The sequence below is a fragment of the Eleutherodactylus coqui genome, chromosome 7 (genome assembly GCF_035609145.1).
Source record: "Eleutherodactylus coqui strain aEleCoq1 chromosome 7, aEleCoq1.hap1, whole genome shotgun sequence".
Classification (NCBI taxonomy): Eukaryota; Metazoa; Chordata; class Amphibia; order Anura; family Eleutherodactylidae; genus Eleutherodactylus; species Eleutherodactylus coqui.
The window spans coordinates 188,040,145-188,065,568 of NC_089843.1; the positions used below are offsets into that span (position 1 = coordinate 188,040,145).

At 43.3% G+C, this 25,424-nt stretch overlaps 1 protein-coding gene across 8 annotated transcripts in view; it reads left to right on the forward strand.

The window, feature by feature from the left end:
* Positions 1-25,424, forward strand: part of CSGALNACT1 (chondroitin sulfate N-acetylgalactosaminyltransferase 1) — a 457,921-nt gene that overhangs the window by 51,769 nt on the left and 380,728 nt on the right. For 6 of the 8 annotated variants that reach the window (XM_066574138.1, XM_066574135.1, XM_066574136.1 and 3 more), the window contains exon 2: positions 13,689-13,728. The exons of 1 other annotated variant lie outside the window; for it this stretch is intronic. The gene's annotated coding sequence lies outside the window, so the exon portion shown is untranslated. Of the gene's footprint in view, positions 1-13,688; positions 13,729-22,725; positions 22,774-25,424 lie in introns of those variants that run through there. One more of the 8 variants, XM_066574140.1, reaches the window with a different exon arrangement.

The following is a 25,424-nucleotide window of genomic DNA, read 5'->3' on the forward strand; positions in this document are numbered from 1 at the left end:
CAACAGCACGGTTTCCTGATAAATTTCCAGAAATCTGATTTAGCCCCAACAACTTTATTGAAGTTCCTGGGTTTTTATCTGGACTCAAAACTATGAAGTTGGTCCTGCCCCAAGAGAAGAGACTATGGTTTATGTCTTCAATCAGCCAATTAATCCACAATGCCCGAAGTTCACTTTGAGCAATCACAAGAGTTCTGGGAATCCTAATCTCTGCAATAGAAGTGTTACTTTGGCAAAGGTTCATATCAGAACATTACAGTTGTTCCTCCTTAGGGTATTTGGGACAAAAATCCATTCCATCTGGATTGTCAGGTGGTTTACGAGAAATGCTTTGAAATTGTGTCTTTTAAAAGACAGGTTTTCCCATGGAAGATTCTTTGGTCTCAGGAAGCATAATATCCTAACCTGGGATACCTCAGCTTTCAGCTGCAGTGCTCTAGGTGTTTAGTCCAAAGAAGAGAGGAGTCTTCACCTTTACCGTGCAGTGCGCAGAACAGGATTGGGACAATATTGCATTAGGTCCATATCAGTGGCGTGGACAATACATCAACAGATCTTCTGCACCTCCACTCATTATATCTGGGAGAATGATAGCTGAATCAGGAGATTTTTTCTGTCAATCACCAGGGGTTGGGGACGTCTATCATTGGATCCGATGGCGACCCAGGAAAATGCCAAATTTAACAGATACTGTTCCCTTTGCAAGAAAGATTGCCCGATAGCCCTGAGTGTGCTTTTTCCCATCTTGGAAAGATAGTCTGATGTATGTCTTCCCACTAATTCCGATTATTGCGGGAGTCTTCAGGAAGATAAGAGAAGACAGGGAAGATGTCATAGCCAAAATTCCCTGTTGACCCAGGAGGGCATGGTTGTTTGACTTATTAGCTCTTATTATATTTCGAATCTGCTCCTCAAAGAGAATCTACTACCTCAAGGAGGCTTCCTGTACCGCAATCTAGACCACATTTACCTGGTGGCCTGAAGGTTGAGAGGTTTGCCTGACACAGTTACTTCCACACTGATGTCCTCCCATAGACGCTTTATCAATATAGAGTATAACAGTGTGTGGAAAATCTTCTCTGATTGGTGCGAAAAATCCAACAAATCTTCAGAAACCGTAATCCTTCCAGATATATTAGGCCACTCTCACACATCTGTTTTTTATTGCGATTACTGCAGTGTTTTGAACACTGCAGTAATCACGGTAAAACACTCTTATTGATTTCAATGGGACCTCGCAGATATGCACTCGATTGCAGTGCTGGACGTGATTTTTGAGAGCTGTCTGCTCTATTTTTCCTTGTTTAGCGTACCTCATCACCCATCTCAGTGATGGGGCATGCAAAAACACGCTGCATCTGAAAACTAAAGTATAATCGGAGCGTGGCTTTACTCTTCTTGCAGCATGGGTTTGAAGCAGGTCTTAAAGTTAATACCATTTTCAGCTAAAAATGCCCATCTGTACTTTACATTCTCTAGCTCTCATTTACCCAGGAGACTCTTTAATGGGCTGTTAAGACCTAAATTAAGTCTCCTACCACTATCTGATACCTCGCTTTGGCCTTAAAAAAATCTGACTTTGGAAGCTTTCAACCACTGAAGTAAATATATCTGAAATACTTATCCTGGAAGACTAGCCTAATGTTTGCAGTTGCTTCAGCTAAGAGGATTGGAGAGCAATTAGCTTATGAGCCCTACTTAAAAATCCTTCCTACAAGTCTAAGTATCAGGGCCATCCCAGCTTTTCTTACGCCCCATTCGTCTCCATTCACAGTAAACAGGTAGTTGTTCATAGATGAATGCCTGCTTGTTTACACAGGTAGATACAGCAGCAGACCAACGATGATTTTATGGTCTGTATGAAAGATCGGTTCAGTGATTTATCACTGATCGTTTTTCCACTGCATGTGTTTGAACTTCACAATTATTGTGCAAACTGCTCGATCTAATGAACTATTTGCATAATTGCACAGAGAGAGGGGGCGGGGCTACAGGAAAATCCCAAGGGATATCCCCATAGCACAGAGTGGAGGTGGGGTTTGAGAGCGGGGACAGGGCTAGAGAACTTCTCACAGGGATTTCCCCATAGCAAAAGAAAAGGGCGCCAGGCTAGAGGGTGGATTCCCTCTAGCCCTGCCCTCTCCACCCACAATCTCGGGAAAGCCCTCTTACCCTGCCTTCCTCTCTCTCCCCACTATGAGGAAATCCCTTGTGGAACCCGATGCTGGGGAGAGAGGTGGAGAGAGTTACCTGCTGCCCCTCCGCTGCTAGGGAATTGCCCAGCAGCTGGGCTGGAGGAATTTCCCACTGCTTACAGCGGGACATTTAAAACTTGCTGCCCAGAAGCCATTTTAAATGCCCTGCTGTAAACTCTTGTTAGTCCCAGCGGACATTAAGGGAACCCGACGGCGGGATAAAAAGAACCCTCAGGGCGTACCCTCATCCCTATAGGGACTAACAGGAATAGACAGCGGGACATTTAAAATGTTCTTTTGGGTTTAGTGGCGCTGCTGCTGTTTGGAATTCCCTGGGTTGGCAGAAATCCTCCTAATGACTTGTAACCTTCTTTTCCAAGAATTGGACACAGCTAAACTCCTGCTCCTATGGGAGTCTATGAACACTCCTGCGTATCATGCACCAACGACAGGCCAAGTCCTATCTCTTCACACAGCACGGACCTTAGATGCGTGCGTTGTAGCCACGCATGTCTTGTCTTTTTAAGTTGCGAGTTTTTTGCGTGTCTTAATTCATGCCCAATAGCCACTCCAAACAGGTTTCTTTGCACAATTATACACTCACTGTAAAAAAAATCAATCCCTCCCCTAGAAGTTGTCGGATGTAAAGTAACTTTCTCTGTGTGACTGTAAAGTTGATATAAGTAAGTGATTACAATATAAGGGCAAAAGGAGAATTTATTGTGCAAAACTGTTCCCTTGTAGGGAGGCTCTAGCACCCTCTTGTACCACTTCTAGCTCAGATACAAGATATGATACAGGCGGGCATAGAGGCTCTTGTACCCTGTTGTACTGCCTCAAGCTTAGATATAAGATGTAATATGAGCAAGCATGGAGGCTCTAGTACCCTGTAGTACCACCGCTAGCTTGGATACAAGATGTGATATGGGCAGGCATGGAGGCTCCTTTACCCTGTTGTACCGCCTCTAGCTTGGATACAAAATGTGCTACAGGCAGACATGAAGCCTCTAGTACCCTGTTGTACCACCTCTAGCTTGGATAGAAGATGTGATACGGACGGGCATAGAGGCTCTAGTACCCTGTTGTACAGCCTCTAGCTTGGGTACAAAATGTGATACAGGCAGGCATGGAGGCTCTAGCACCCTGTCGTACCAGCTGTAGCTTGGATACAAGATGTAATAAGGTGGGCATGGAGGCTCTAGTATTCTATTATACTGCCTCAAGCTTGGATACAAGATGTGATACAGGCGGGCATGGAGGCTCTAGTTACCTCTTGTACTGCCTCTTGCTTGGATACAAGATCTGATACGGGTGGGCATGGAGGCTCTAGTACCCTGTTGTACCGCCTCTAGCTTAGGTACAAAATATGATACAGGCAGGCATGAAGGCTCTAGTACCCTGTTGTACCACCTCTAGTTTTGATACAAATTGTGATACGGGCAGGCATTGAGGCTCTAGTAACCCATTGTACCACCTCTAGCTTGTATACAAGATGTGATACATGTGAGCATGGAGACTCTAGTACCCTGTAGTACCGCCTCTAGCTTGGATACGAGATGTGATACAGGCAGGCCTTGAGGCTCTAATACTATGTTGTATTGTCTTGAGCTTGGATACAAGATGTAATATGAGCAAGCATGGAGGCTCTAGTACTCTGTTGTACCACCTGTAGTTAAAATACAAGATGTGATATGAGAGCCTCCTAGTACCCTGTTGTACCGCCTCTTGCTTGGATAGAGTAGTCATGGAGACATACAGGTTCTGTATGGTATCCTCCACATATCACTCAACATTTGCTGTAACTGAGCCTCTAGATCGTGCAAACTCGTAGGCTGTCGAAGTTGGCGGGCAATTCGTCAATACGACGATCCAGCTTATTGCATTCCAATAATTCACTCCTCTCAAACTCTGGTAAACGTGTGAGATCTCTTCTCTGCATTGTAGAGGCGTCTAGTGGCCAACAAGCTCTACACAAGCAGAAGAAGAGGTCACTACACATAAGGAGCGTCCGTGAACCATTTATAGGCCAAGGGTGGACCACTTTTAACGCCTCAGGTGACAAGACTGTTCTAATCATGCCACAACTCTAATCATTTACATATCTACCCGAGGTAAAACTTGATGCCGAGTTTTGCAGCAAAATAACAACTTCTTATAGCGGCTTGATTATTTTTGAAAATGAGTGTATTTGAGGTTTCCAGTTCATGGTAATTCATGAAGTAAGCTATCTTCAAAATAAAAATAAAACACTAATTGCATTTTCATGAGAAGAATAAAGAAATAGTGAAATAACAGTGTTCAATATTTTCGAAATATGAAGGCATAGTTTTAAGACCGTGCCTCTCTAACCTTGATCAACAGTTACAGTATAAATGCTTTAAAAGAGAACTTGAAATGCAGCCCATGAAAGCTCTGCAGTAGCTGGCACATTTTCAAAGATAGCAGCTCAATAAAATGTCTTTGGATCTGACATATTTTAAGGGACTTTGCCCACTATGTAATACATATGCCCTCTGCAACGTCCTCCCAGGTAAAAGGCACAAAAAAAAATTTCGAGTCAGAAATACAAAAAAAAGGTTTTCTGCTTTCTCTTCTGTAGCTACACAATTGTTTATGCAGCTATTACTCCAGAGGGTCATAAAAAAAATAACCCTTTAGATTTAAACCCTGTAAGGATTGCCATATCAAAGAGTCAATTAGAGCCAATAAACAAGAACAGGTTGCATAACGGGAGTTTAGTTTCCTTGGATGTGTATTTATGGAACTGTTTAATGAAGGATCATCTTAAAACATCTTCTGACTTGCTGCTAGAATGTAGGACTGCATTGTGCAAATGCCCCTCCATCGTAACTTAGAGACTCAGAATCTCCAAGTTATGTCAATGGAATTCTTTGAAATAAATGGAACCGTAATTTACATGTATGATAGACCACAATGATGACCTCTTCCTTTCCCTGCATCAATATCAGTAGTAATACAGAGAAGAAGGAAGCAGTTGTGAAATGACCGCTGTAATATGCTCTGTAAATGGACAGAATGTGGAGCTGGCATAAAGCTCCATTAACAACTCAAACAATGTCTTTTGAGCGATAATCGTTTTGCGTAAATATTACCACCGTTTGCTTTTTGGACGATGATTTATAGTTGAGTTTAAAATCCATCCTTCGCCGGAGAGTTGATAGTAGGGCCCGCACAGTGCTTTTCTCCACGGGAGTGCTGATAACATTGTATTAAGCTGCAGTCCCAAGGGAGAACAAAGGGGCTCTCTGCAGATAACAGACCACCTGCTGTTATCTACATACAACTCAGGGAGACTCATTTACATGCAAGCGTAGCTTATAAGCTACTAATGGACATTAGTGCCCATTAGCAGTTTATGCAAAATGATTGATCAAACTGTCAATCATCCTATCTTGTGAACGAATTTTGAGCGATCATCTTGGTGTGTAAATGGGGCTTTAGTGCACCAAGGTTTCATGTTTTACGATCTGCAGGTCATGGTCATGACATCTTGTGAGTTGGACCAAAACCTCATTGACTTAAATGAGGACAGCTGTATGTTCTTTATATTGGAAGGAACCTTGTTCCAAGCAAGGAGATCAGTTGTAGTAATGAAAGAGTAATTATTGGAGGCTTGACTGCATTAACTGAAGGTTGTGAGGTTTAATACAGGTGCCAGAAAGACGTGCCATTGATCTGGTGAGATCGGAAGGTCAAAATCAAGACCAGCCTGCTTGATGGTGAGAATGTGTCTGATGCCTCAAATAGGTATGATCCTGAAATGAAGTGTTGAGTAGGTTCTTCTGAGGTGTAAAACTTCTGGTATGGACACTGGGACCTGTAGAACATTCAGGAAGTACAACCAGCTAATGGTACTGGGGATAATGTTATTACTGGAAGCTCTTTGTCTCTTTTGGGTAAGGGTGCTTTAGATGGAATGATTACCATTTAAAAGATCATGAAATGAGCGAAACGGAATGATAATCGAACGCTCTAAACAGGGCCCCACGACGAAATGGCGAGCCAGAATTGTTCCCTTTTTGTTCCTTGTTCATTTTCTGCAGGCATAAAAACCATCGTTGACTCGTTCGCTTATCATTGGGTGTTTAAACAGCGCTCTCGTTGAGTCCCTTTTCTTCAATAATACAGTAAATGTGAAAGACTGAATGATGCTCTTTTGGATGAGCCAAAGATGTGTCTGTTTTTCTTCAACAGTCTGCACGAGAGCGCACGAGCTAGCGGTGAAATCACTGACTCATTGAAAAGGACCCTAATTCTTTCTGTTTTACACTCCAAATGCAAGAGGAAATAGCTAAAATGCAGCAGATAGTTCTTAGCATTACTAGCAATATGTGTAAAGTGAATGCAGGGGGCAGACAGGACTTGAAGTCTATGTGGTGCAGCTTTGTCCAATAGCTGCAGAACACTGTGAAGTCAGGGTGAGGGGTTAGGATGGGGTGGGGACATCGTTTTGGCATCTTTTGATGTACAGCCCAGTAACATGTAGCAGTATTTGTCATATACCTATAGTGTACAGAGCACCATGGAAGCTTGCTTTTTGAGAACTGGAATGATAGCATTAACAGCCCTGATATGTTCCCACTTGACCCTAATATGTTTTACTGTAACACATTACTACTGTCAAATTATAACCAACATTTTCATATTTCACCAGGAAGACCGTTTCACTGGCACATCTTCTCATAAGAATAAAAGCAGGAATGTTCTGTTTCGTGTGTCGCAAGAATGGCCTGCAGAGGGCTGTAAAGCAGGCGTTCTGTGTACTAATCAGCAGGGACAGCAGCTTGAAGCTAGAGAGTTGGAGTCTCTGAGAGAGGGACTACTTTCTGGGATAGATCCATGTCAGGTCCTAGGGAGCTACAAGCCAATGGTGGCTGTAACCACAATCCTGACAGAGGTTGATGGTCCCTATGATGACACCCTGCTTGGGTAACCAATGTCATGGACATTGTGTTTGAGGCACTAGGCATGATATAGCTACTGCAAGATAACCTGTGTTATTTAGTGGCCAAACGGCCAATTAAGTAGATTCCCTGAGTTTTACCACAAATTTTGGCCTGAACGTGGGTTACGAAGGTCCGACCTCACATCTAGCTGGAGAACAGATGGCGTTTCTGAGAGTTTAATACCACACTTGATATAGTTTATTAACAAATCTTAAAGGAGTTGTCCCGCGCCGAAACGGGTTTTTTTTTTTTTAAACCCCCCCCCCCGTTCGGCGCGAGACAACCCCGATGCAGGGGTTAAAAAAACCACCCGCACAGCGCTTACCTGAATCCCGGCGGTCCGGTGACTTCAATACTTACCGCTGAAGATGGCCGCCGGGATCTTCTACCTTCGTGGACCGCAGCTCTTCTGTGCGGTCCACTGCCGATTCCAGCCTCCTGATTGACTGGAATCGGCACGTGACGGGGCGGAGCTACACGGAGCCGCTCTCTGGCACGAGCGGCTCCATAGAAGACAGCAGAAGACCCGGACTGCGCAAGCGCGGCTAATTTGGCCATCGGAGGGCGAAAATTAGTCGGCACCATGGAGACGAGGACGCTAGCAACGGAGCAGGTAAGTATAAAACTTTTTATAACTTCTGTATGGCTCATAATTAATGCACAATGTACATTACAAAGTGCATTATTATGGCCATACAGAAGTGTATAGACCCACTTGCTGCCTCGGGACAACCCCTTTAAGATCTATCGTGAAATAAATTAGAACGTGATTCAGTATTTGTTGGGTGCATAATGTGATCGTTCTCAGCAAGAGACACTAAGTAATCTTGTAGATATGATATCTTTTATTGGCTAACAAAAATACATAATGTTATAGTGAGCTTTTGAACCTACGCAGAGTCCTTCCTCAGGCTTAAATGGAATAGATCAGAAGAGGCATGTATATATATATATATATATATATATATATATATAGACACACACATATGACAAGGCACAGACATGATGTGATTAATTTGCACATAAAAGAATACCAGAACAGGAGTAGAGAAATAAATACTTAAATAGTCCACTGATAAAGATGTGAAAGTTTTATGGTCTCTGAATTAGTGTTATGGGGTGACCAGGCCAGCGTGTTATCTGTACTATAGATTTCTCATACTCACACATGAATCCTCTTGAGAATTGAATGCATAAGAAACATTTCTGTGTTCTTCTTACACACTCATTTTGAGATGTCTTTGTGGGTTTATCTAAAAATCCCTAACTGCTCCCCACCTCCAATAAATTCCCTCCTGTCAGTCCTACCAAGTCATCATCCTTGTTTCTTAAGTCCCCTAATCAACATTATCAATCAATATGGAACTACATCTTCCACTGTCCAGTCTCTGGTTTAAGCCAAATATCCCCCCTCCATGTTACTCCAATGCTCAAGCAATTTATTGGTGGAAGCCTTAAGGGTTTCTCTGAAGTCTATATTGGCATACTTCAGCGGTACTCCGCCAAACACAGAATGCCAAAGTTTTTATCCTTTAAAAATGATAGCACTCAAAAAAATCCAAACACAGCGTTCACATAAGTATACATAACCACAGGATACACTATTCTGGACAACATAATCACTGGCTGGCTCCAAGAATGAGCTTAAATCATTGCATTCATTCCCCAAGGACCGATATTTAGTCCTCAATATCCAATGTTCTTCTTTTTGTAGCAGATAAATGTATCTATCAATATGCAAGTGGTTTTAGTAACCCTTCATATGACAGCAAAGAAAATCACACTGAAACTAGTGGCATCACGGAAATGTTTTACAAGCCTTGGGACAACCCTCACCTATTCTTGGGTAATGAACATGCACCCGGATTTCTCTTAGAAAGTGTCGGGATAGTCTTAGCTATATAGTATATCCATATGGACAACAGATCACTTGAAAGTTGATTCCCAGAAGCAGCATATTTTATTCAAGTAAATCCAATACAAAGTACTACATTTTGGCCACAAAACTGCCCTTTTCAAGCATCACCAACTATAAAGTGCACAGATATATAAACCCCACCCTCATCATTCATTAGATAAAAACTGGGTGTGTATCCCACGTTCCAATTACAATTATGTTTCATATCAAGAGGTCCCAAAAGCATTTAATTCCCCAACATTGGATCTTTACTATGATTCCAATTCTATTCGTTCAGTCATTTCAGACTCTTGGATACTCTGTAGTCCGGTCCTCTCCATGCTTCTCTATTCTCTATGGCTGCTGATGTCCATTCCCATGTCCTTCTGGATGGTGTCCAGCCAACATGTCTTCTTTCTTCCCTGTTTCCGTTTACCACTGACCATTCCAAGTAGCATCTCTTTTTCCTCATCGCTCACAAGACAGCACTGAATGTTTATAAACAGTCCAACTGAGCATGCTCCACCGACCGGCTTCCACTGATCTGCCTAATTCAAACTATCCGAATGTCACGCTGAGGCACTACAAACACATGCTTACCATCATTCACATCCATGGCAGCTGCCAGAAAACAGGGTAGTGACAAAATTGGGTACCCGAAAAAAACATAATGAATATGGATACTAATGTGAACTCAATGCATTTGTAATGCACCCATAGACTTAAATGGGTGATTTTGGTCCTATATTAGGGACTGGAATAGGTCATTCTTCAATTTTCATTTTTTTTTAAAATTTTTTTAGGCGCAACATTGGTAAATCAACACACATCTGAATACACCAATTTAAAGTGTGCCCATATGAATGGGCCCTTATGTTCCTCTGCAAAACTACCAGTTTTCTATTTCTCCTTCTTCATTCCTTTTTCTACATATTAATCTTTCCCAATCCAATTTTTCTATCACCCGCATCCTCATTATCTGCTGGCGCTATCTGCTGGCTAAAGCCAGTACTACAATAGGTAACGCATTGGACAGGCTCCGACAATGGAGTGATTGAGCAAGTACAGTTAAATAAAAAACCCTGTTGGAGGGAGGTCTTCCGACATCGGAGCTGTAAAAGCTAAATCAAAGAGTCGGAAAACATCCGACGATGGATCGGAAAGGGTTAACATAGAGAAAGAAAGAGCTCCATAGTTATTTAAATATACAGGTCATTGCCAATTTTGAACAATGAATGAAAAAATGGAAGCAATTGACTATAATGGGATCCGTTCGGTTTCTGCTCAACTGCATTTTTGAGGCAGATCTGCGACAGAACTGTATAGATGGTATGTTGATCCGGATCAGCAACGGAACCTACGACTGGAGGTTGCAACGGAGATGTGAAACCGGTCAAAAATAGCTAAAGTTTACATTTTTGGTTGTATTCCTGCCTTGTCGTGGCAGAAAAATGAGCTGACGTTGCCCATGATAAATCACTCGCCAAACAAATATAGAGAAGTCATTGGGGCTTTTATTTAGTGCCTGGTAAATAGCAAATTATTCAGGGGACTTTGACTAGTTAGCTGAAATAAATGTTGTCTTTCATCTTTTTTTGTCTTATTTATTACCGAATTGCTCAGTTTCCGTTGAAATATTTTTCTTCTTTCAAGCAGTGTTTAAATTTACATTTCTGTGCGTTTCTCACCGTTGTCAGCGGTATAAAATTTATGTTAATTTAAGTGTCAGTTCATTGAGTTACACGTTTTATCTGCTTACAGTTTTCAGCTGAGCATCTGTTATCGTGTAGAGGCTCCACAATAAATGGCTTTGTCACAGAATTATTTACTTCAGCAGGGGAACAAGGCCATGATTTAACCATACGTTGGTCATTACGGCATTAGTTAGCCCCAATGACTTCTCTATATTTGTTGGCAACGTCAGCTCATTTTTCTGCCACGACAAGGCAGGAATACAACCAAAAATGTAAACTTTAGCGATTTAACTTTACTGAATTAAAAATGTCTTGGCAGGTTTGCAGGACTGCAAAAATTAGCTTGATTTTTTTCATTCACTTACAGTCCAAATTTACAGGACAGGTAGAATAACTGGATAATGCAAATGGGTTTTCTGCTTTCATGTAATGTATGTACAGTGTAATTCCTCCAAGGCTATATTCACACCGGTCTTCTTTTATTTATTAATGGGTCCTCCCTCCCCACGCCCAGCCCTCCCTCCCACCCCACTCCCCCCAAAAAATAAAATAATATGGCATAATTACATTATTTTTTCATTTGACCCTACTTTAAAGTATTTTTATTTTTTTTCAGTATGTTATATGGTCATTTTACAAATGCAATTTGTCCGGCAGTAAACAAGGCCTATGTTTTTTGAAGAATAAAAAGGTTATGGCTGTTGTTAAGCAGGGGCTAAAAATTGGAAATTAAGAACTGAAAAATCTCTGTGCTTAAACTGTCTGACAGGTGAGACTGGTTGCTGCTCACCTCCCATTGAAATCACTTGTGCTGTATTTAATTTCAAAGAAATATGTGTCCTAGCGATGCACTATTGTAAGTCAAAGACAAAATGTAACAAAATGTAGTCAACTATGTCATTGTATCCTCTGAAAAGACAAATAGCTCAACAGAAAACAGATCCACGGTTTGCATTTTTTGGAAATCCAAGAGAAAAGCGACATAGTATAGAATGTGCACACTGCAAAATAGAATATATACAAAACGAATAATATACAAAAGAAAACAATACAAAATATTACAAAATAATACTAAGTAAGTAACACAAAACAAAATAACAAAACAAAATATAAAGGTTAGCCCAAAATCTCCTTTCCACAGGGAATCACTACTGAGACCCCACCAACTGTGTTTCCCCTCTTCCTTATGCGGGCCTACTGAACCACCCACAGTAAGAAGGAGATGGAGCTTTGATCATGCATGCGCGGTGCGTTCCAATCACTTTCAGTGGGACTGCTGGAGATAGCCATGGTATTCTGCATTTTCCATCAGCCTCATTGAAATGAATGAAGCGGCGACTGCACATGCTCCATTCAGTGTGATGTCACTGCGGTTGGAAGAAGCTCCCCCACAGGTAAGGGAAGAGGGGGAAACAGGATCCCCGTTCTCTGGATTGGTGGCAGTCTTGGCGATGAGACCCCTACCAATTATTAACTATAAATAAGTTATTCCACTATTTTTTGGATAGGACATAACTTTAAATTTTGGGTAAACACATTTAGGGTGCCTACCCACTAGCGTTTTTTTTACTGCGAAATTCGCAGCGTTTTTTTTTTTCTGCAGGGGTCTTTGGGCTATGGGACATGCAAAGCTAAAATCGCGATCGCGCAAAATCGCGATATGGCGGTAAATCGCGGTTTTGCGCGATCGCGATTTTTACATTACAGGTCCCATAGACCCCCTGCAGAAAAAAAAAACCTGCGAATTTCGCAGTGAAAAAAAACGCTAGTGGGTAGGCACCCTTAGGGAGCAATACTGTTATAAAACACTAAAATCCAAAAAAACAAAAGGAGACACGATTGAAGATATCAATTAATGTAACCACATAGCAGTCTATCTTAGGCTACAGTGCAAGCAATGGTAGATGATGGATTGCATATATGTGACAGAGGTGCCGCTCGATCTTCCTTGCATGTAGTATTCACTACATGCAGGAAAGATAGAGTGAGTCCTACCTCTTTTCGCCCGTACAATTAACAGGTAAGAATTCCGTTAGTGAAAACAAAACTACTGAAATCCCATTGATATCAGTGGTTTCCTTTTTGTCCCGTTACATATGAATATCACTGCGGCCTAAGACGACAAAACAACGTTCATCTGAATCCACCCTAAGGCCGGCTTCACCCAGGTGTAAGCGCACTTTCATGCAGGCCCCTGCCAAAATGCACCATCCATCGTGCAAATATGCAGTGCATTTTTTACAGTTTTTTTATAGGGGGGAATACCCGCATGCTCTCATTGATTTCAATGGACAATTAAGTATTATTTGCTTTAATATGTGCTCTTTTGGTGCGCATTACACAAGAAAATAGAACATGCTGCATATTTTTTTTGTGCGAACAAAATGCACTCACAACATACGCTCATGTGAATGAACCCATTGAAATCAATGCATTCTATTTGCGTGCAAATTTTACGTGTGCCATATGCTGCAGAAATGCAATTGCGCAAACGCGGCCTTATTCACACTCGTCTTATGTGGATGTATACAGCCAAAAAAATATACAAGCCTCTGCACAGGAAAAAGGTGTGCGCTGATGTGCAACGCAGATTCTCGTATTCACAGAGGAGGTTGTCATCCACTACTGCATATTGAGTAAGGTTTGTTAGGAGCTCAAATAAACAATGAATGTACTATAATTTATAATTAAAGCTCCCAACTCTACGTCCCACGCGATACGAAGTTTACCTCTTTGGGATCCGCTTGCTCAGTAAGGTGAATGGTTCCGCTGTGGGAGACGTCTGAAAACAGGTTTCAGCTTTAATTAAAACTCCCGCATTGCAGAGAACGAGGCTCCTCTCCTGTGATCATCTGTACCCACAAGGAAACTATTTTAAATCATTATAGGATATTTTATTACATTATATGACAGGTTCCTATTTTTAACTTTTCAGATTGACGAAGGCAGACATCAACGTGCAGAAATTCAGAATGGTGAGTATTGATAAGTGTTCTATTATTCAGAACTATATATATATTCCCCGAGAAAAACGGGAAGCTAAAAGGTAACTTTATTAAGATAATGCTAAAATAGAGCTGATAACTATACCTGACACCAATATAACTAGATATCCCAAAACTTCACCAACATGAGGAAACCCCAGTCCTTATATCATCGCTTGGAGTCATTGAAAGTGTATCAAAGCAAAACATACAGCCTGCGGGGGCCACAAACAACCCAGCGGAGGATTACTGGTGGCCTGTAAATTGGAACATGACTATGGTTGCAAACCTAAACTTTACCGAAGCGAAGTGGCTGGCACCAGTAGTGGCTAGTGTGACATGACTGTGTAGGATAAAGGGCCTTAAGTAAATGACAGACATGTGGCTGGTCACATGACTGTTACCAAAATCAGGGAAGAATTTGCGAGCTACAATGTGGCAGAATCTACATACATAGTAACATACCGTGTTTCCCCGAAAATAAGGCACCCCTGAAAATAAGACACCCCCTGAAATTTGCAGAAGTTTCAAATATAAGGCACCCCCCGATAGTAAGGCATAGTAAAGTGTGCAGGCAAGTCATCCCCGTTGTCTCCTACCTCCAGATGTATAGGTAGATCTGCAGACAGTCTGCTGTTATCCTGTCCCTGCTGGGCTGTATGAGTGTGCTGTTGTGAGTCACCTTGCTGGCTGGAAAAGTCCATACTGTACGTTCTGTTCCTGCTGTACATGTCTGCTGTAATGAGCTCCCCCTGGTGGCCGGAAGCTGCAATACCATTCCTGCTTACAAGTGGTACAGGAACTTCTGTCTGCAGACAGGTACGTTACTTTACAGCCCTTATTTTTTTATGGCTCTGTGTGTGAGTCAAGCAACCTGTGTGATTCTTAAGGCTGGGTTCTCACAGAGCGTATTTCCAGCGGAAATCTCGCAGTTTGGCCACAGCGATAAACAGTGAGATTTCCGCCGGGAAAGCGCTGCTTCAAAACCCACGGCACCCAGCCGCTTGTTTTGAAGCGACCTGGCTGCGCGCTTTTCTGTTTCTGTGGCCGGTGAATCCGCACCACAACGCTGGCTTCTCCCACCTTTGCCGTGACAGATTCGCTGTCCCATGTGGACGAGATTTCTGAGAAATTTCGTCCACAAAGCTGGCCAATTGAGGGATTAGCGGCCACAGACGGATTTGCTGTGGCGAAATAAGACACCCCCTGAAAATAAGACGTAGCGCATATTTGGGAGCAAAAATTAATATAAGACGCGTCTTATTTTCGGGGAAACAGGGTAGTATGTTAGGCTGAATGAAGACAATGTCCATCTAGTTCAGCCTATTCCCACCCCCTAGTTGATCCAGAGGAAGGCAAAAACCCCAAGAGGCAGAAGCCAATTAGCCCATTTGGTGGAAAATTCCTTCCCGACTCCATAATGGCAATCAGAATAATCCCTGGATCAACCTTTGATAGGTCCTACCTGACTGTTAGACCCGGAAATACAAACCCGCTGGTCACCTAATGTCTATATCCTGTAATATTCTTCTGCTCTAGAAAGATATCTAGTCCCCTCTTAAACTCCTCCATGGATCTTGCCATCACCACGTCCTCACGCAGAGAGTTCCACAGTCTCGCTGCTCTTACAGTAAAGAACCCTTTTCTGTGTTGGTGATGAAACCTGCTTTCTTCTAGACGTAGCAGATTCCCTCTTGTTACCGTCGCAGTCCTGGGTAAAAACAGATCGTGGGAGAGATCCTTGTATTGTCCCCTCATGTATTTATACATAGTTATTTGATCGCCCCGTAGCCGTCTTTTTTCCAGGGTAAATAATCCCAATTTTGATAGCCTCTCTGGATATTCTAGTCTTCACATTTCATTTATTAGTTTAGTTTTAATCTTTCAACCTATCGTACAGTATTTGAAAATAAGAGAAAATACCTCTGCAGCGTCACCTGTTGGAAGGCAGCATTTCTTCAGATCAATGTTAGACTCTTTTTACAAGCCTTGGAACAATGACTGGGAATTGAAAACCAAGCCAGAATCCATACACAGACAGTTGTTTTGGGGTGTTTGCCCCTCATCAGTGTGCAGTAGGTTTCTGGCTTTGCTAGAAAGAGGCGTGTAATGTGGGTCAGGAAGGCTATCTTTTCTCCTGAGTGAGTGAGGAGACTTAAAAGGCCATTCATGCACCTCTGTGTAATATACAAACGGGCATTGTTACAAGGTTTGTATAAAGAGGCTAACATTGATTTGAAGGAATGCTACCTTCCAATAGGTGGCGCTGTGGAGGTATTGTTTCATCTCCCTTATTTGCATATTACCAATATTACGCAAATTAAAATGCCCTGCGTGTGCAAAAAGTACAGTAAAATACAGTGTAAGTGCAAACACGGTCATCTGAATAAGCCCTTAAGGAACTCAGATTGCAAAATACTCCCAGGGGTTGTCCCTATCAGGCAGGTCCTGTCCAGTTCCGTAAGGTAATGACCGTCAGTCTGCACCACTGCTCCACTGAACACATTGCTAATGGCTGTACTTCGTTACTTGAGCGTGTTACTGAGTCAAATAATTGTCATTAGAGTCAAATCCCGTGCCGTCCGTGGTGAACGGATAACACAGGCACACATGTATTTTTGGAGCATAACTGGATAAACAGAGGCAAAATTCTAATGTTTCATTTATTTGCAAATTATTTTTAGCCCTGATTTTCCATAATAAAGTATCCGCTGCCTCCATTCACTTACATGACATGAATATATTTTAGTAACTAAGCAACCGCCACGTAGCCCACATATTATTTTTCTACGTGCGCAATAAGGAGTCATTTACATCTTGGAAGATTTTATTGCATTTGACTCTCAGATGGATCTTATAATAACCATAAATTTGGGGATAATTAATCTGAAATGCTCAGTGGTTTCTGTATCAGAATTCATAGTTCAGATCAACGCAATTACAGCCAGCTGTTGCTCCGATGAGCCGCGCCGATGGCTCTTAACAACTTTATCCTATAGCACTCACAAATAATCACTTCTTCATGGGAAATATTTCGACCGGCGCGGAAAATGAATCTCGGCTTGAACCTAAAAGATGCATTTGATGGGGGTGAAAACAAAAGAGAACGTACAGAAGTCTAATAAACAAGCTGAGATGATGGCGTGGACAAGAGTTTTACAGCCGTCACTGTGAGCTGTCAAGCAGATATTTCATCAGTAATTAACGTTACCAGTAGGGATCGACAGTGTATAATGATGGGATGGCGTGCCTGATGACTCCGCTGTTATGTACTGATGAGAAGTCTCTGTCAGACGGTCACAAATTCTCCAATTAAGGGTGCTTTCATACGAGATGGAATTAGTCCACGCGGACATTTCTGAGTCGCAATGTTATCCCTCTGGGCTTGAATTTGGCGCATGTTTAATTCTGCATGTCTTTAATTCAAAATCGTAAGGTTCAATTCTGCAGCATAAAAAAGTAGAACCTGCTCTATCCTTCTGCGTTTTGGCCCCTGTAGGTCTATTGGAGGTGCGCGAAAACGCAACAGGATGCGTAAAACACGAGACAATGAAAAAAGAACGCATCTGGACCTCATTAGGCTAAATAGCCTTTTAATCCATAGAAAGGGTGTATTGTGCGCATGTGAGCTGGCTCTGTGTGCGCAAAAATAAAGTACTATGTACAGACATGCGTGCAAATGTACCTCATCCATAAGGGCTCCTGCAGACGAGCGTATGCGTATATACGCTCGCAAGAGCAGAATGTGATTGCACTGTGAATAGAGCACTATCATGTTTGCATGTATCCTTGCATTCTACTGTACGTTTTTGCGCTGCCGGGCCCATACACCTACGCTGTTATTAAACCAGCTGAGCAGCCTAATTAGTCCACCATGGTTCCTTGGATGTGCAAATGCGCACAAAAATAGAGAATGTTGCTTATTTTTGCGTGCGCAAAAATATAGTGCAAAGACGCTGAATGTGAGGGATCCCACTGAAATCAATCGGTTCTATTGTCAGCGGTTTGAGCGAGCAATTTTGCGTGCGCAAAATTGCCAATGTGCAGGAGGTGAACTGCCGATTTTGATTTTCGTTTCTGCATCAAAATCTGCACATAATGGGCGGCATCAAAACAGGTCTAGGGGCACATGACGAGAACATTGTTGTTCCTCTTACAAGTCACTGGTCAGACCACACATGGAATATTGTGGACAGTTTTGGCTACCTGTACTCAAGAAGGACATATCAGAGGTTCAGCGGGTACAAAGGGAGGCAACTAAAGTAATAAATGGAATGGGTGGGCTTCAATACCCAGAGGTTATCAAAATTGGGGTTATTTGGTTTTGAAAAAAGACGTCTGAAAGGCGACCTATTAACTATGTATAGATATATCTGGGGTCAATACAGAGATCTCTTCCACCATCTATTTATACCCAGGAATGTAATAAGGGGGCGCTCTAATAGCTATGTATAAATATATCATGGGGAACGCTGCACTGCTAGTATGTATAAATAAACAATACAGAGCTCTCTCCCATCATCTATTTATACCAAGGACTGTAAGAAGGGGCGCTCTAATAACTGTGTATAAATATATCATGGGTCAGTACAGAGATCTCTCCCATCATCTATTTATACCCAGGACTGTGACTGTAACAAGGGGGCGCCTACAAGATGGATCCTACAGATGTAGCCATACAAAGTTGTCCCTGGAGCAGGGGCTGGCTGGGCATGTCGGGTGCTAGCTACCATGGGTGGTGCTAACAAGCCATTCTGCTTTGGCCAGCTCCAATTAAATACAGGGCAAAATAGGTAAATCTTTATCCTTTTGAAGGCAAACCTAGCTGCATTTCTTTGGTGATTAGGGAGATGACGCCCCTCCCACTAAGCCCACCTACTTGTCATAAAAGTGACTAGTACAGTGAAAAAATTTAGGGAAGCTTTTCTAGGCACCATATTTTTATACACACAAGCATTTTTCGACAGACCTTTTTGTAACTAGAGAGAACACATAAAACGACACAAAAACCTGCAGATCTATAAGTATTGTTTTTAATGTGTTTATTTTGTCATGTGAACATGGTATTTGTTAACTGCTCAATAAAGGGGTTCTCCACCACTCTGAATCCTCATCCATCAGCTAATCGTCCGGTCTGCTGTCCAGTGCAGGGTGCCAGACGTTAGCATCAATGGTTTGTACAGGAAGTGGGGACGTCGGCAGAGGTGTAACTTGAAGCTCCTGGGCCCCAATGCAAAACCTGTAACAGGGCCCCCAACTATAATGGTTTATCCATAGTACTGTTCTCCCTATATGGAGAAGAGAGGCCTTATGGGCCCCTAAGGCTCCTGAGCTAGGGTGCAACAGTATCCCCTGCATCCCTTATAGTTACGCCAATGGGCTCCAGCTTCACTCCCACTGAAGTCAGTCTGAGCGCCGCACTGCTACTCCACTTCTTGCGCCTCTCCTGGTCAGGACCAGATGCAGCTTTCTGGATGATCAACTGTGTGACGGGGGTCCCAAGCAGCAGACCCCCATCCATCAACTAGGTCGTCAGTTGAAAAAGAAGGCAGAAAACCCCTTAAAGGCTGCTTTCACATGGCTAAGAAATTCCTGTGACATTTGTGCGTTGCGAGACACAAATCTTTGCACGAATAAGAACCCCATTCCTTTGTATGGGGTCATACACATGAGCAATTTTTTTCCCGCATCACGGTGCGGGAAAAAGTAGCGGCATGTTCTATCTTTGGGTGTTCCCCCGCATTGCCCATTGTTTTCAATGGGGCAGGTAAAACAACACGAGTGCGATGCAAGGTTTCCCACAAAAACACCTCACGTCCGCAGGGAAATGGCACATGCACGAGCATAATATAGTAATATAGTATGTTAGGCTGAATAAAGACAATGTCCATCTAGTTCAGCCTGTTTTAACCTCCCCCTTGTTGGGCAAAAAAAAACAGCGAGTCAATTAGTTCCTATGGAGGAAAAGAAATTCTTCCTTACTCCATAATGGCAGCCAGAGTAATCCCTGCATCAACATTGAGATAAACAACCCGCTGGTCACCTAGTGTCTATATCCTGTAATATCATAGCACTCTAGAAAACTCCTTGTAAACTCCCTTCGTAAATTCCTCTATGGATTTTGCCATCACCACGTCCTCAGGCAGAGAGTTCCACAGTCTAACTGCTCTCACAGTAAGGATGCATTCAGACGACTGTATATCGGCTGGGTTTTCATGCCCAGCTGATATACGGCATCTCTCTCTGCAGGGGGAGGAGGCTGGAAGAGCCTGGAGCAGTGCTCTGAGCTCCCTCCCCCTCTCTGCCTCCTCTCCGCCCCTCAGCACTATTTTCAATGAGGAGAGGTGGGACGGAGCTAATTCCCAGAACTTAGCCCTGCCCCGTCCCGCCTCCTCTCATTGCAAATAGTGCAGAGGGGCGGAGAGGGGGCGGGAGCTCAGAGCACTGCTCCCGGCTCTTCCAGCCTCCTCCCCTGCAAAGAGAGACGACGTGTATCGGCCGACGTGAATACCCGGCCAATATACGGTTATCTGAATGCACCCTAAAACTGCAATGACAACTGTAGGGCTTATTCGCACGTCAGTATTATTCTTCAGTATTTTGTGAGCCAAAACCAGGAGTCTATTCAAAATACGGAAGAGCTGCGAATCTTCCCACTAACTTTCTCTCTGTACGCTCCACTCCTGGTTTTGGCTCACAAAATACTGATGAAAAATACCGACGTTCGAATAAGCCCTAAAATAACTGCAGCAAAAAAGTATCCAAAATACCGCAATCTCTAAGTTAGAGGAGCACAAGTGTTTTTCAGATGCTATTTTCCATGCAGTTTTGCAGGACTTGTCAGCCGCAACGCCTGACTATTCGCAGAGGGTTTTGCTTTTATCTTTAACATCACAGTTTTAGGCTGGATTCACATGAACTTATATCGGCTCAGTTTTCACGCCGAGCCGATATACGTCGTCCTCATGTGCAGGGGTGGAGGATGGAAGAGCCAGGAGCAGGAACTAAGCTCCCGCACCCTCTCTGCCTCCTCTCCGCCCCCTCTCTGCCTCCTCTCCGCCCCTCTGCACTATTTGCAATGAAAGGAGGCGGGGTGGGGTGGGGCGGGGCTAAGTTTCACGAATTAGCCCCGCCCCCGTTCCGCCTCTCCCCATTGCAAATAGTGCAGAGGGGCGGAGAGGAGGCAGAGAGGGGGTGGGAGCTCAGTTCCTGCTCCTGGCTCTTCCATCCCCCCCCCCTGCACATGAGGACGACGTATATCGGCTCGGCGTGAAAACCGAGCCGATATACGTTCATGGGAATGCACCCTTAGGGCTTATTTAGACGACAGTATATTGGCCGGGTATTCACGCCTGGCCAATATACGGTGTCCCTCTCTGCAGGGGGAGGAGGCTGGAAGATCCGGGAGCAGTGCACTGAGCTCCTGCCCCCTCTGCACTATGCACTTAGCTCTGCGCCATCATGCCCCCTCGCATTGCAAATAGTGGCGAGGGGTGGAGGGGGGGTGGGAGCTCAGTGCACTGCTCCCGGCTCTTCCAGCCTCCTCCCCCTGCAGAGAGGGACAACGTATATCGGACAGGCATGAATACCCGGCCAATATACTGTCGTCTAAATAAGCCCTTAGGGTGGCTGCACACAGACATATTTGCAATCGCAATACACAGCGAATAGAACCCGTTGATTTCAATGAGTTTATTTTCATGGCTCTTTTTTTTTCTGCTCAAATGAAAAAAAACACAACGTGCTCTATTTTTGAGTGCAAAGGTCTTCATAGGAGTCTCCGGGGTGCGCATATATGTACGTGCAAAATATTGCACATACCCGCAAACACTGGCACCCTGTTAGGCTACTTAGCCTTTTAAATCAAAACGGAGGGGATTCCCCACCTGTGTGAATGAGCGGTGACTGCTCTGTATTTGCGCACACAGAGGCGCAAAAAACATTCCTTCACTGCGCATATATGTTGTGCAGGAGTGAGAGGTTTTGCGCTTATGCCCGTGGGCAACCGCTGTAAGGCTAACTTCACATCGGCAAATGCCACATGGCGCTCCCCACCAGGTGAAAGCCCTGTGGGTGCGCAATTCATGGCAAAACAGCCTACATCACTTCAGGGATGAAGGGAATCCCCCGCTGCGGCTGTGACAGCCATGGAAGAGGATCGCGGAGTTCTGCCTTTGCTTTTAATGGGGTCCGTGATGCTGCTGTCGCCGACGACTTCATTGAGAACAATAGACGCTACGATGCGAAAGCACGCAGCAGGATAGAACATCACGTGATTTGTTTCCCCCATCGCATTGTGGTGCCATGCAGGAAAACAGCGCTTATGCGTATGACCCTATTCAAAAGAATGGCATTCATATTTGTGCTTCTCAAATCGCACAAACCTCGCACGGTTTTAGCACCCATGTGAAGGCAGCTTTAAAATGCTTATTTTTTTTGCCAACAATTCAAGCGCTGTAAAAAAAACAAAAACCTAATCTGACGCACAGCCTTTATAAGATATTTATTGCGAGCCGTCTGTTCTTATTGGCTCCATACAGGGACTTTAGCTAATTATGGTAATTAAGAGATTGATAGCCAAGTGCTAAACATGCAGCTCAGCGCTTGCAAACCTTAATTGCCTCTGGTGAATATTCCTGCTTGTGCCGACGCAGCGGTGTCTGCAGAAGGAGCCTTTCTTGGAGAGGTGATGACCCTCATGTTCAAAAATTGCTCTGCAACTTCAAGTTACTGAAAATAAAACCTAGACGTGCCAAACTTGTTCCACCTGGTAAGAAGGCTGCATCCGACACCACGTACAAAGTCTCCATTCAGCCGGTATTTCTAAGCTGACATATGAGCAGCGCACTTCTTGTTTGTGTTTTAGTGCTGCGTCGCTGAGCGGGGTTGTTGGGAGGAGACGTGGTAGTTATAAGGGCTGTAAGGAGACACTAAAGCATTCAGCCGCTGGAGATCTAATGGCTGGAAAACTGAGATTCTATAGATAGACTGAGATGATAGTTTTCATGTAGGAATTTTAGAAGATCCCCAGACTGGGTAAGGCTTTCTGTAGGACGGGGCGTCATCCCAGTTTTAGACTTTGCTTCTCGCTGCTGTTTTTGAGCTGTATTTTTCTAAAGTCTGCAGATTGCAGCATCTGAGTGTATGTGTAAAATGCTGCGTGAGCCGGTGATAGGGCAGCAACTGTGCACTGCGCATGACCGCATATCTCATCCATGATGTCATGCACAGTGTAACGTGTGTGTGTGTTTTTCCAATCCTCTGTCTCTTAACAGCGTTGCATATTAAATGGCGCACATTCGCAATGTATTACATATGTACAGGCTCCTGCACACAAGCGTAACTTTTAATGCTTACAAGACCATGACGCGATTGTGCTCTGAAAGGAGCGTTCTCACAAGCGTTTACATGCAGCTTTCTGTACATTTTTGTGCTGCCGGGCCCGTTCATATTGGTGTGGGACATATCTGCACCATTTTGAACCGACTCAGTAACCCAATTAGTCCCTAGTGTTAGCAACTAACACTATGAAATTGCGCAGTTAGATGCACAATTTTGTGCGGATGGGGTGCGCATTTGCACCTCACCATAGACTCCTATTGAGCCTCGAGTGCAATTGTGCATAAAAATAGAGCAGGTCACATTTTTTTCTCTTGATGGAAATCTGCGTACTAAAACCGTAGAAGGTAAGTGAACCCATTGAAATCAATGGGTTCTATTGTCTGCATTTTTGCGCATGCTTTTGCCTGTGTGAAGAAGCCCTATGACGTTTAATATGCGACCCATAGAGAACAGGGCTGTACGTTCATAATGCGAAGTAAAATAGAGCATGCTGGGGGGGGGTTCACATGTATTGAACACAATAAAAAACCGCTAGGGTGAGTGGGTCAGTGAAAATCAATGGACTTTCATTGGCTCCAGTCACTGCGTAATACGCAATGAAATTATGCTCGTGTAAATGAGCCCTTAACTTACTGGAACTGGAATACTTTTATCTCCTACCCATTGAATAGGGAATACCTAGCTGATCTGTGGAGGTCTGACTGCGGTGACCCACACTGATCACAAGAACGGGACTCGGTCGGTTGCTAAATGGAGGAAGCATTACAGGAAACAGGTGGAGCAGGTGCACTGCTCTCCATTCATTTCACTCTACTGTGCTCTCGCTTTCCACTCTCCCTGTGTAAACAGGCAGGACAGCGTAGAGGTGAGTGGACTAGTAGTAGAGGAAAAGATTAATTTTTTCTGGAGGTAATGGGCTAAGTTCACTAGCTGCAGTAAATGACTAAGGCTTGTGTCCCATGCATGCATATGTGCCAGGTTTTGTGCACACACTATACGCAGTGAATAGAAGTTATTGATTTCAGTGGGTTCATTCACATAAGCATATACTGTGTGCGCATTTCATTTTTGTGAAAAAAAACACTATTTGCTTGCACATTTGCGCATGACAATAGCACATATTAACTTAATTGCCCATAATAATGAATGGGAGCGGATTTTTTTTTTTGTTGTATGTGCGAAAGTACAGTAAAATATGTGCGTGCAGATATGCAACGCCAAAAAATGCAACGCCCATCACGCAAATACCCAGCTAAATACGGTTATACTCGTGACACTGGCCTATTATAAACACTAGCATGAAATTGTGAGGGCAAGTCGAGTACTGACCCCAGTTACTGGGCCTAGTGAACTGGGCCCACTTACTTGACCACTGCCATTTCCTTCCTCCAAAACTCCAATAATTTAAACCCACTAGGCAAATTTATCTTGGTTGAAAGGTGCAATTCTACAGCTGAAGGAAAAGAAATGATCGATCCGCTTAAAATTAAATTAATCTCTTGAAGGGGTTTACATTAACTATTACCCACCTGCACTAGAACGCTGGACCTCAGCACTGTTCTATGGGGCCAGTAGTGGTTAATTACACCCTTGCATGGCAACTACCTGAAGTATAAAGCTCAGTATAGTAGTTGGTTTCTCTTTTTCGCTTATGAAAGCATTAAACAGCATTTCATTTCCAGCACGTATATTATAATATTGTAGAACCTTTCTAGCTTAATACAAAAAAAACCCCATTCTCAATAAGCCTGTGAAATAGCAGTACTGTATATGCTGCATAAAACATGAATCCTTAAGCAATGAATTAACAAGTCATCTTTATGAGCCCAACTAGTGCTCTGTTCAGCTGAATGAATAGAACTCTATGCAAGTTCTGAATAAATCAGTTTTCAGGAAGAGTCCTCAGTATGTGTGTGAGGTCTACAGTGTTCTCCTGCAGTGCAGAGTTCATTTGAACACAGTGGGTCTCGTATGAAAGTCTCTTCTTTAGGATGTAAAATTTGCAAGCATTTTAAAGAGAAATGTACTCAAAGGGGTTCATCCACTGCTAGCTATTTTCAGACTGCGCCATACATTGCATAGTGGCCCGGGTTGGTACTGCAGGCTGAATCTTATTGACGTGAATGGGAGTTGTGTTTGCAGTACCTACCTCGAGCACACTTTTATGCATGGGATGTATAAGATTTGATTCAATATATGAAATACTCTTAGACCACAATATTCCCTATAATTCATCGTATCATGGTTTTACCACTATTAATGTTGAGTTGAGGCATGTTAAGTCTGTTATTAAAAATGCTTCCATAGAGTTGTAGGAGTATTCCAGTAAAGACAGATGGGCCTTT